Source organism: Gossypium hirsutum, chromosome A02 (genome assembly GCF_007990345.1).
Source record: "Gossypium hirsutum isolate 1008001.06 chromosome A02, Gossypium_hirsutum_v2.1, whole genome shotgun sequence".
NCBI classification, from domain to species: Eukaryota; Viridiplantae; Streptophyta; class Magnoliopsida; order Malvales; family Malvaceae; genus Gossypium; species Gossypium hirsutum.
In genome coordinates this window covers 80,707,783-80,720,058 of record NC_053425.1, presented here as the reverse complement: position 1 = coordinate 80,720,058, position 12,276 = coordinate 80,707,783, and the positions used below count along the sequence as shown (strand labels likewise).

The window sequence follows — 12,276 nt, the reverse complement described above, 5'->3', positions numbered from 1 at the left end:
ATTAAGAAGTTTTAAATATTACCGTTTAAGAAAAAAATTTTGAATTACTACTAGAAAATTTTTACAATATTTATTATTACGGATATTTTAAATTCTTATGAAATTTTAATTAGTAGCATGAGATAAAATTATTATTAGAAAAATATTACTGTATGTATGTTTGAAAATTTTTATGAAAATGATTATTATTTGCTGTTTTATTAGTATTTGAAATTTTTATTATTAGATATGTTTATGAAATTATTATTATTATTATTATTATTATTAGTAATTAAATATGTAACGAAGGGGTATAATGTGGGGAAAGGTCCGGGGCTCGGCCCATAGCTTTAGCAAAATTCTTGAATATTGCCTCTTAAGGGAATCTGGGCAGTAGGCTTCATTAATAAATTAGGGCTGAGTTTTAGCAGAAGCAGGCATCTGGCCCAGTGGCTAAGGACGCTAGGAGGACGCTAGGGAGGTGCTTGGCTTCAAGGTGCGGCGTGCGCAATTTGGGTTTTTTTTAATATGCAGATCGCGGCTAGAATAAGGGTTAAGAGGAGTTGCAAGTATAATTTAACACAAAGAGCGCCTTGGCGCTGTGGCAGCAACGCGCTAAGGAGACCCAGTGGTCACGAGTTCGAATACAGGGGACAGTGAAACTTGTTTTATTTCTTTTAAGTAGCCCATGACTGAAGCGAATAAGGCTTATAAGTAAATGCAGTCATATTATAACAAAAGCGAGGTTGTGTTGCAGCGGCAAGCAGTCTGGCTGAGTGTTCTGGAGGTTGAAGGTTCGAGTGGCGTGGAAGGCGAAATTTCCCTTTTATTTTTAAGCGGACTGGAGTGTAACACCCCAAACCCGGCCCAGACTGTGACAGCCCAAAATTGACCCTAGTCGGGAAGTGGTTTCGGGACCACAAAACCGAGTCATAAAAATAATTGATTTCCATATTCTATGCTTATTATGTGTGTACATGAGTATGTGGAAGTTTCATTCTCCAATTTTGCCAATTGCATGAGAAATTATTAAATAGGGATTGATATGAGACATGGTGAAAATATTATAGGCTAATTTAAAATGGTCTATTAATGCATGTTGTGAAAATGATGGGTTTGCATGTCAAATTACCCAAAATTTGAGCTAGTGGTTGGCCATGCTATGGGTGGAAACATGTTGGGAACATGTTGGCCTAGTGAGGTATGTAGGAAAAAAATAAAATAAGGGGCATGGGCATAAAATAATGAAAAGGAGTATGATGAATACAAAAAAAAATGTGTGTAGTTGTTCCCCCCCATTGCCGTGAGCTAAAGAAAAGAAACGAGAAAATTTTTGTTCATCCTTTCTCATCTTCATTTAGCCGAAACTAGAAAGAAAAAAACAAAGAAAAAAAAATGCTCATCCTTTGGTTCATCCTTGGCCAAAAATTTTAAGGAGGAAGGAAGAAGAAAGGTTGAAGAGGTTCGGCCATGCATGTAGCTAGGCTAAGGTATGTTTGATGATGTTCCATGAGATGCATGCATGTTTTAGTTGTTAGCTTGAGTTCTACCTAGCCCATGGTCTAAATCTTGCTATGTGATGGAAATGACACTCGGCCATGGATGCATCATTCTTGGTTGATGTTTGATGTTGTGGTGATGAGGCATGAGGATGAGTTAAGATTCGGCCTAGGTGGAGTTTGTGTTAAGGCCATTGCATGCTAAATATGAAGCTTGTTAATGATGCATGTGATGGTGGCTTGATGATTCTTGAACCTCCTTTTTAGCATTTTTGAGTGAGCACATATGTGCATTGGTTGCTAAATGGAGAAGAATCGGCTAGCAAGTTGTGTGCTAAGGCCGAATATAACTTTTGCATGTTAATGAGCAATGCATGTGTTAAATTGATGGAAAGGGAGAGGATGCTTTACTAGTGTGTATATGTGTGTATTAGCCAAGTTTTGAACTTGAAACAAAAGGGTGTTTAGTCAATACAAGTGACCATACTTGTAGAATGTATTAAGTGTTGAAATCGGCCCCAAAATAGACATGCATATTCGGCCAAGGGGGAAAAATTAGCTAAAATGTTGAGTTTGATTCATGATTCCGTACATATGTGACTTTAATGTCTAATGTATAAATATGGGCTAAGTGCCTTGTGTTCCTCTTTTCGATGCTCAAATGATTAAATCAATTTATTTGTTTAATTAAGCTCAAGAGCAAAGGGGAACTAAATCCGATAAAGGGAAGGAAAAAGTGGTCGAATAGCTATCGGAATCGTTCGACAACACCCGAGGTAAGTTCTTGAGTAAGAGAGCTTAAATTATGATGTGATTAGATCATGTTTTAAGCAAATTAAAATCATGCTCTTTGTGTGGCTATTGAGCCGAATTTGCAAGAATGATAAATGTCTTGTGTTTGAGTTTTGCTAACGAAAATGAAATACGAATGGGCCATGATTTATTGTTAAATGTGCATGGTTATTTGAATGATGTCCGGGCTAAGTCCCGAAGGCTTGTGCTAAGTGACAATATCCGGACTAAGATCCGAAGGCATTTGTGCGAGATACTAATTCCGGGCTAAGCCCGAAGGCATTTGTGCGAGATACTAATTCCGGGCTAAGCCCGAAGGCATTTGTGCGAGTTACTAAATCCGGGTTAAGTCCCGAAGGCATTTGTGCGAATTACTATAACCGGGCTATGTCCCGAAGGCATTTGAACGAGGAGCTATATCCGGTTAAATTTCGAAGGTACGTGATTTGGGAATGAATGAACTTGCTGTAAAATTCCAGTTAATACTCTCGAAACATCCCAACATTGAGGTATGTTTCGTATGTGCTTGAATTTAGTTGAGCCCTTACAAATAAGTATTCGCTCAGTTGATAAACGAGCTACCGGCCTTTGGCTGAGTTGATCTTTTGTGTATGTACATAAGGGTTGATAATGTGAAGCAAGTACGATATCGTAAATTTGTGCATATGAAATTATCCGTTTAGCTATATGAATGCTATACTTTTGTTGTGCTGGAATTCCTTGCTCAAAACTTACTAAGCATAAATTGCTTACTCCGTTTCATTGCTCCTCTGTTTTATAGATTTGGTTCTCCAGCTATCGGACTCGGGATCTTGAAGTCAAAGTCGCCCACACTATCAAAGCCCCCCCTTTTGGTACAATTTTGGTTGAACTTCGAAATGGCATGTATAGGACTACCCGTTTGTTATGGGTCGTGGACCCTTTGGACTTGTATAAATTTTGGATAGCCATGCGAAAATGGCTTATATGTGTTTGAGTATAATGTTATAATCATTTGGTGTGGATATGCTTGACAAGGATTGGCCACGGGGATGGTTAATCACTTTCATAAATTGTGCTATTTATGCAAAAAGGGCTAGTTGAATCATGGAAACCATGAAATAGGTAAAGTCTACCTTAAAGGCAGATGCTGACAGCAGCAGTGATGTAGATTTGGAAAATCACTAAAAATAGTAGGAATGGAATTAAATAGTGAATAAATTATGTAAACAAACCTTGATGAATCTACTCTCATAGGAAAGTAACCAAACAATCATACGGACAGTATGTTAAGAGATATTCAGGTTCTCGTGAGACAGGGCCAGAACGGTTTCTGGATTCCCTGTTCCGACTTTGGAAATTCATTATAAATTAACCAGAGATAATTAGGAGTCATACCATATATGTATAGATTTCTCTCTGAGTCTAGTTTCTATAGAAACAAACGGCATCAGTATTGGAGCCCTGTACAAGGAGATATCCAAGTCGTAATGCCCAAAGGTCAGGGTAGTCGATCCCTGTAACATGGGAGACTTTGACTAATAAACTGTACTAATTGGCCCAACCAAAAATTCTAGAAAAAACTATGTAGATGGGCATATGAGTCTAGTTTCAGGGAAAAATCACGAAACTGATTTTCGAGTTGTGAAACTCAAGATATGATTTTTAAAGCGACTAGTACACAGATTGGCAGTGTCTGGGAAATATTTTTTATAAGGGGTTTAAAGTCTGTTAACACCTCGTGTTCGACTCCGGTGTCGGTCTCGGGTTCGGGGTGTTACACAGACGTTATGACCGAATCTGACGTGCCACATTGAAGTTAAAAAACCCATGTTCCCTTTTTAGTGTTTTAAAAGCCGGCTTTTGTTAAGCTAACCAAGTGAATGGAAGCTGGGCACCAGGTAGGTATCCATAACAGAGGAGGTGAGCCATGAAGGCTGCTTAAGTACCAAGCTCTTCGATTGGATCCAATCCTAGACATGCCCACATCCATTGCCATACTTGGTTATAACGGATTGAAACTTCTTTGAGTGGTTATCTTTGATAAATCGAATATTCGTGACGTCGTGTTATTTTAAAAACAAGTATCGTTTTGAAATCGCGCCCTAAGTCTAGCCCATTTGAATTATTATCCACCAGAATAAAGTTATTAAAAATAATATAATCCTAGAAAATAAAGTTAAAATGGCCTTATTACAACCCAAAAATTAAATAGTAATTAAAAATAGCTTAAAAAAACCAATCTCTTTTTCAAACCCAAAAGCGTACATTATGGCCACTCTGAATCCCCTCCGGCTCCAAGACACTCACATCAAGGCCCACCTGCAAGGTTAAAGAATGGGTGAGTTTGGAAACTCAGTGTGTAAGGAAAACCTATTCAAAGCCCAAGTCAGCTCAAGCCCATTGGGCCTAAGCCCATTCAGATAACAGTGATACTGGGCCAGAGCCCTTTTCAGATTACATTAAACTGGGCCTTAGCCCCTTATTCAGATAACAGTATGGCCCATAGGCCCATTTCAAAATACATGCAACATCAATAAACATATGCAAGCCCATTTGGGGAGTCTACTCAACCCACCAACCGCTATACTCCACCCGTACCAGCCCTACACTCCACAGTTGTAGCGTTGCTGCTCAGTTAATAGTAAATTGAGGCAAAGCCTCCAGTACGTGGACAAGCCACTCTCAGTACTTCCTCCATCAATATCCCAGTCCCATGCATCAGATAATAACAACATGGCATGCAGTAAATAACAACAGTCCAACATGCATTTAGGTCAGTTTACTCCTAGGGGTATTTCGATACTTTATCTCCTAGGGCTAAAACTGTAAATTTTCCACTTTTTAAAGGTATTTCAGTAATTTATCTATTTTAGGATTTTTCATGCATATTTCTACCTTTTACGTACTAACAAAATCACTTACTGAGGGTTCTTACCGAATTGGGCCCGTTGGCCCTTTATTCCAATTTTGGCCCAATAAGCCCAAAAATATCGAGGGCACAGAAATCATGCACTTTGCAGTCCAAACATTGCAACTTACCAAAACATTAATCGATTTACCTCACGAGCATTCGCACACTCGGAAATCTACAAAATACCGATTTTTCGACTTTTTGGCTTTTGCCGATCTAGACTAAGAAAGGGTGTCAGTTACACACCTGTTTTATGACGATTCATTTGACGAGATCCACGCACGAACTACCTACAATTATATTACTACCACGTTAATCTAACTACCGAAACGAACTACATAATAACTCCTTACCTTATTCGGCCATAACACTTTAGGCACTAGCAATCCTACCTTTGCCGAAGTTTGTGACTAGACTTAAATCCCGTTGCTCCACTTGTCCAAGCCCTTGATCAGTAGCCTCTAGATCACATTATTATCAAGACAAAATAGTTATCACAACCCCTTAGGGCTACAAGTCCAAGTCGACAGCCTCCCTAACCTTTAGGGGTTTCGGCTTTTCTAAAATACGAAATAAAGACTCAATTGAAAAGACTTACCACCGGTTCCTTCGGTCAATGATCCCAATTAATTTATACTCAATTTTGATGTCGATCTAAGCCCTCAAATGATAACAAAAGTCGAGCCTTCAGTGATCTCACTATTCGGCCAAGTCCCTAAGAGAGTGGGGTTTTCGGCTTTTGTTGAAGCTGTGTAAAGAAAGATGAAATAGGAGGGTTTTGCTATGGTCTTGTCGACAGAACCTTGAGGTTTAGAGAACTAGAGAGTCGGTCAAGAATGATGGAAAAGATAATAAAATTGGCTAGGAGAAATCGGCATAGAAAAAAGTATAGTTTTCGGGATTTTGGCTTTTTATGGCAATGGCTATGAAGGTTTTAGAAATGTCTGAAGAAAAATATGGAGATGCATAGGTGGTTAGAGAGATTCAGCTATGGAGGAAAAGAAGAAAAAGAAAAAGTTGAAGAGAAAAGGAGAAAAGAAAGAAGAGGAGAATGGTCAGCAAACGACACAACTTTCCCCCTCATGCCGAATTTATACTGGCACTTAACCTAGCCGAATTTTCCCATGCTAGAGGCCATTGGCCGGCCAACTCCTACTCCTTGATCAGCTCCTAAATCTTCTCCTTTATCAGCTCCTAAATCCTTTCCCTTATCAGCTCCTAAATCCTCTCCCTTATCAGCTCCTAAATCCTCTCCCTTATCAGCCTTTCACTTTAGTTCCACTGCTTACCTTTTCTGTACATAAAAATTAATATCACCAATTTGCTTACCTTGCGACTCGAACCTTTGCTCTCCTTGGTCATCCACACGCCACCTCTCAAGCCCCCAAGTGACGCCACAAGCCAACTTACCACGGGCTTCCTTGTGTTTTATTTTACCCAGTTAATACCTTAAAGCCCAGCTAACCAGAACCCCTTCTTCTATAAAATTAAAATTAACTAAAATTACCGGATTTTAACTTAAACTTTGGCCTTCTAGAGACCCAACAAAATTTAAAATTTTCCAGCACTCACAGAATTCCCGAAAATTGGGGCGTTACATGGAACTTTAGCAGGTAGGGTTTAAAATTAACTGTGACCGTATATTAGTAAGGAAGAAAGCATGGTGTAGTGGCCAGCAGCACGGGCGTAGGTGCAAGGGTGGACTGAGGTCTGGAGTTCGAGCTGTTGTACGTGCAATGGGCTACCAATTTTGCTGCTCATGTGGGGGGAGTTAGAGTTTGACCGAAACTCTTCTTAGCAGCATGATGAAGCGGTGGATAAGGCTGCAGATCAGCGGTTAAGAGTTTGAATGAAATTCAAACTTTGAATTTGGCCATGGATTAAGGAGTGATAAGGGGAGAGATTTTAGGGATTTGGGAGAGCGATTGGAGTTGGCCGAATAGAGGGAATTGGAGAGGGGATTTCGGCAGAGGAGTATTAGATTAGCATTTTCGGCATTTAGGAGCTTGTTGTGCCGTTTTCTTCTGTATAAACCATAGGGTTACTCCTTTTTTCTTTTTCTTTCTTCTTCTCTAGTCGAACTACCACCCTTTCATCCATCTTTCTTTATTTTTTCTTTCTCCGAAACCAGTTCATTATTCCCTTTCTCAACAGCACTTTTGCCAAAAGGCCTCATATTTCAGTGATTCGGGAATTAATATTTAGATCTATTTTCTACGCACGTTTAAGTTAGATTCATAATGGATCTGGGGTAGGAAGGTATTTGGAACGTTCTTCAATGAGTAGATCTCTTTGTATGTACTCAAACCTTCTTTCCATTTGTATCTTGTGGTTTAAGAAAAGCTAAAAACCCCTATATACACAGGGTGGCTGTCGACTAAGAGTGAAAGGGTTTTTTGGTGTTATTTGGTTTGTTGGTGCTAATGAGGATTAAAGGCTACCGATCGAGAAGTGTGTGAAAATCTTGGATCATCGGAGTGACTAAATCTAGATCTAGTCATCAATTTCGGCAAAGGTATGAATTCTAGGGCCATTGTGGATGGTGGCCGAATATATAAGTGATGATAATAGGTAGTTTTTGATTTGGTTTAAATATTAACATGATCTAATCTATAAGCGGTTGATTATAGGAGAAATCGCGTAGGAGATCTCGTCAAGGAATATCGCAAATCAGGTGTGTAACAGACCTTCTTTCGTAGCTTAACTCGATATTTGCCGAAATGCCAAAATTCTGGCATTTCGAGGACTTGTGAGCAAGCGAACACTCATTGGTTAGTTGGATTTGCTAAGTTGATGATCGGGGTCGTTGGAACAGGTAAGAGCGCAAATTTAGCATCACGGTAAGTTGGGCCTCGAGGGGCTGAAATCGGGCCCAGTGGGCTTTCGGGGCCATTTGGGTAAATTTGGTAAAAATTGGAATCTTGTCAGATTGTGCATTAATACGGCTAAGACCGTTATGGAAGGGCTAAATAGGCCTAGATGACTAATTGGGCTATGTAGGGCCCATTAAGGGTTTTTGGCCCAATAACTCGGTTTTGCTAAGAATGGGCTAGAATCGCTATCGAAACACATGAAATTGTTAGTAACTGATAATGAACATGGAGAACCCTAATATTTCGTAAAATCATGAAATTACCCTTATAATATGAAAATGACTGTTTTGCCCTTAAGTATAAAGGACCATTATACCCCTAGGGTTTAATTATGAATTTGATGCATGAGATTTTGATATACATGATTTGACAGGATATGCACATGATATGTATGATATGCACATGATAAATTCATATATGCATGGGTTGGGTTTTTATATGGATGGAGGAAGTGCAAAAGGGCTTTGCCCCAGTTTACCGAAAAGGGCTTTGCCCCAGTTTATCGAAAAGGTCTTTGCCCCAGTTATTAAAAGAGGCTAGGCCTTCAGATATATGATAAAGCAGCTATGCTGCCAGTGGAGAGTTTGGTTGGGTGGGTTGAGTTATTCCCCACATGGAGAGTTTGGTTGGTACGGGTGGAGAGTAGCGGTTGGTGGGTTGAGTAGTCTCCCCAAACGGGCTTGCATTGGTTCATTGATGTTGCATGTATTATTGAATGGGCCTATGGGCCATATCGTTTATAGTAAAGGCTTCGGCCCAATGATATGAATAATGAAAAGGCTTCGGCCCAGTGACATGAATAATGTAAAGGCTTCAGCCCAGTATATGCTGAGATTGAATTTGGGCTTAGGCCCAGCAGGCTGATATTGTTTTGTGCTCTAAAAGGGGCTTGTTGCACACTGAGTTTCCAAACTCACCCCCCTTTCTTAACCTTGCAGGTGAGCCTTGATGTGGGGGCTTGGAGCCGGAGGGGATTCAGAGTGGCCACGGTGATCGCTTTTGGGCTTTTGAAATAAGTGATTGGTTTTCTTTAGTTTACCTTATTTATTATTTATTTTTGGGTTGTAATAAGGCCATTTTAACTTTATTTTCTTTTTTGGGATTATTTTATTTTTAATAACTTTAAACTGGTTGATAATAATTCAAATGGGCTAGACTTAAGATGCGCTTTCAAAATGATACTTGTTTTCAAAATAACGCAACATCACGATTATTCGATTTATCAAAGACATCTACTCAAATAAATTTCAACTCGTTATAACCAAGTATGGCAATGGTTGTGGGCATGTCTAGGATTGGATCCAATCGAAGAGCTAGGTACTTAAGGATCCTTCATGGCTCACCTCCTCTGTTATGGATTCCTACCTGGTGCCTAGCTTTCATTCACTTGGTTAAGCTTAACAAAAGTTGGTTTTAAAGCGCTAAAACGAAACGTGGATTTTTAACTTCAATGTGGCACGTCAGATTCGGCCATAACGTCTGGGCTGGGTTTGGGGTGTTACATAACAAGTACAGTCTAATTGGATTTTTCCTTAGGTATTGTCTTAATTCAATAGATTTTCCCAAAAGCAATTCCCTAATTCCATTCTCTGTGAATTCTTAGTTTAGATAATTAGTTAGTTAAAACAAAAACCTCTTTATTCTTAGGCTAGATAATAAAAATATAGTCATTACTAGTACTTTTGGTTCCCTTGGGTTCGACAATCTAGTCTTGCTAAAACTATACTACTATTCGATAGGTACACTTGCCTACATCGCTATAATAGTTAGTTTCAAGAACAATTAATTATAAATATTTAAAAACTATAACGAAATCACGCGATCAAGTTTTTGGCGCCGTTGCCGGGGAACTAAAATATTAGGAACACTCAATTTTTATTACTTTAGCCATTTATTTTTCTAGGAATCTAATTTTATTTTTAATTTTATTCTAATTTACTAATTTTATTTTTCTTTCTTCTAGCAGGATTTTTATAGTTTATGACTAGAAGAAACCCGTCAGGACCACTACTTTTTGACGAAAAAATCGATCGCACAGTTCGCAGAAACCAAAGAGAAATAAGGCGAAGCCTAAGATACATAGAGAACAAGCAAGAAGACGATACTCAACCCCAAATCGAAGAGATGGCTGAAAACCAAGATAATCAGCTACCTCCTACAATTGCGGCTAATCAAAATCTTGCTCAACGCAATATATATGATTATGCTAAACCTTCTTTAGCAGGAACTGAATCGAGCATAGTTAGACCTGTTGTAGCTGCAAATACTTTTGAACTAAAACCTAACACTATTCAAATGATACAACAATTTGTTCAGTTTGATGGTTTGCAGGATGAGGATCCCAACGCTCATTTAGCCAACTTCTTAGAACTATGCGATACATTTAAAATCAATGGTGTTTCTGATGATGCCATTCGTCTTCGGTTATTCCCTTTTTCGTTGAGGAACAAAGCTAAACAGTGGTTGAACTCATTACCATAAGGGTCAATCACTACTTGGGAACAAATGATCGAAAAATTTCTATTAAAATATTTTTCGCCGGCTAAAACGGCTAAATTACGTAATGATATCTCTTCTTTTGTGCAGATGGATTTAGAAACACTCTACGATGCATGGGAGAGATACAAGGACCTTTTGAGAAGGTGCCCTCACCATGAGTTACCGCTTTGGCTTCAGGTTCAAACATTCCATAATGGCGTGAATCCTTCAACTCGGCAAATGGTTGAAGCAGCTGGCGAAACCATCAATAATAAAACACCTGAAGATGCTTATGAGTTCATAGAGTAGATGTCATTAAATAACTATCGGTGGCAAGTTATAAAGAAAAAGCCAACGAAAACAACTGGTGTTTATAACATCGATTCAGTCACCATGCCCTCTAATCAGGTAGAACTTTTGAATAAGAAAATTGATGGTTTTCTTAGTTCTTCACAGATTCACCAGTAATGCAGTACGAAGCAAGTGGTGGTGGAACAAGCCATTCGGAATACCAACCTTATGGCCACAACATCGATAACGAGCAATTAAATTACATAGGTAATAATCCTCGACCTCAAAACTATCCATATAGTAACACTTACAATGCAGGTTGGAGGAACCACCCCAATTTTTCGTGGGGCAATCAAGGAAATCAAAGACCACAACCACCTCCAGGCTACCAACAACCACCCTACCAACAGGAAAAGAAGCTGAACCTTGAAAAGATGCTCTCAAAGTTTATATCGATGTCAGAAACTCATTTCTAGAACACCGAGATAGCACTTAAAAATCAACAAGCATTGATCCAAGGGCTCGAAACTCAGATAGGCCAACTTTCCAAACTAATCTCCAAACGACCACAAGGGAGCTTGCCAAGTAATACTGAACCTAACCCAAGGGAACAACTCAACGCGATTAATGTTCAAGATGAAGAAGGATTTGTTAAGCCTGAGCCAAAATCGAGTAATGAAACTGTGGTAAGCAAAGGTCAAGGTGAGGTAGATCACAATAAAAACAAATCAGTGAATGTCGAATATAAACCTAGTGTGTCATACCCCAACACAACAAGGAGAGACCGCTTAGATGAACAATTTGGTAAATTCCTTAAACTCTTAAAAAAATTACATATTAACTTACCGTTTATTGAAACTCTATCACAGATGCCAAACGCAATGAAATTTTTAAAGGAGCTTTTAATAAATAAGCGGAAGATGGATGAGGCATCGCATGTGGAGCTAAACGCAGTTTGCTCAGCTATTCTCCAGAATAAACTACCTAACAAACTTAAAGATCCAGGAAGTTTTACAATTCCTTGCTTAATTGGTAGTTTAGATGTTAATAATGCATTAGCTGATTTGGGGGCTAGTATTAACGTCATGCCTTACAAAATGTTAAAACAATTAGGTCTCGGGAAACCCAAACAGACTAGGATGAGCATTCAATTAGCAGATAAAACTATAAGATTTCCTAGGGGTATTATTGAAGATGTTGTAGTTAAAAATCGATAAATGTTCTAGACATAGAGGAGGATAGCAACACTCCTTTAATTCTAGGAAGGCCCTTTTTAGCAACTGCTAAAAAAATTATTGATGTTGGCACAGGTGAACTCACACTCCGTGTGGGAGAAGAAACAATCACCTTTCAAGCTCGCAATTCTGGCAACACAATGGAAATTGAAGGTGATCATCTAAACCATTCTACTAAAACTAACAATATGGTGCAACCTTTTTTGCAGGAAATGGGTCTGAAGGAAGTACATGAA

At 38.9% G+C, this 12,276-nt stretch overlaps 1 non-coding gene across 1 annotated transcript; it reads right to left on the bottom strand.

Moving 5' to 3' along the window:
• Positions 1-10,589: 10,589 nt before the first annotated feature.
• On the bottom strand, positions 10,590-10,696 carry LOC121216934 (small nucleolar RNA R71). Its single transcript, XR_005913155.1, has one exon. It is a non-coding gene; the product is annotated as a small nucleolar RNA R71 (small nucleolar RNA).
• Between the last annotated feature and the right edge of the window lie 1,580 nt (positions 10,697-12,276).